Raw genomic sequence first — 871 nt, 5'->3', positions numbered from 1 at the left:
CCCCCCCTTCCCTCTCCCCGCCCCCCGAAAGATTGCATGTTTGTATCCTAAGCCGAAGTTGTCACCCAGTGGCTTTGACCCCGTTCCTCCACTCCCAGAGGAAAGCACCGAAACTGTTTTAGCCCTGCAGAAACTGGGCGCTGGTGAGGCACCAGCCAGCCCAGGGAAGAGCAGGCCAGCTGGGAGAGGTACGGCTGGTGCCTGCTGAGAGATTAAGATGTTATCTCTTGCAAGGTTTTTTACTCCTTGTCCTTGTGCACTTCTGATAATAAGGAATTAGGCTCTCGGTTAAAGCTGCATCCCTACGTAGGCTCCTGCATGGTCCCTGTCGCTGCGATCTCTTGTTCAGGATACCGTCGCTGGCAAAACCAAAGAGGTCCTGCTGGACCGCAGGCCGGGACAACGGGGGAAATGCTGCTGCAGAGATGCTGCTCTGTGAGCATGGTCCTGGCTGGTGGCACCTCTGCTTGCCCAGCCCTGCTCCCCACCGTGGCTTATCTCCCAGTCCTTCCCGGAGGAGGATGCTCCTCCTTTCCCCCCCCCGCTGGGTTGTTGCAGTGAACTTGGCCTTAGGAAAGGGGTATTCCCACCGACCATCCTACGTGTACTGTCTGTTCCCTGCTTCCTCCGTTATGGAGGACTTTTTGTAAAGCACCAAGCCACCAGCTTTGCGTGTGCTGCGGCTTTCCCTGCAGGAGCCCTCTCTGCAGTCACCAGCAGCAGCCCCGGCGCCGGGACCCCTTGCAAAAGCCCCGTTCTTCCTCATCGGGGCCAAACGTACCTTTGCTTTGAAGCAGCGGTTTGACTTTCTTATGCGCGATCGTGCCAAGCTGCAGGTGGTTTCAGATGCGCGAACGGGGGAGGGCCGTGG

This window comes from Pygoscelis adeliae, unplaced genomic scaffold (assembly GCF_000699105.1).
Source record: "Pygoscelis adeliae isolate BGI_AS28 unplaced genomic scaffold, ASM69910v1 Scaffold232, whole genome shotgun sequence".
Classification (NCBI taxonomy): Eukaryota; Metazoa; Chordata; class Aves; order Sphenisciformes; family Spheniscidae; genus Pygoscelis; species Pygoscelis adeliae.
This window is presented reverse-complemented; position numbering follows the sequence as displayed.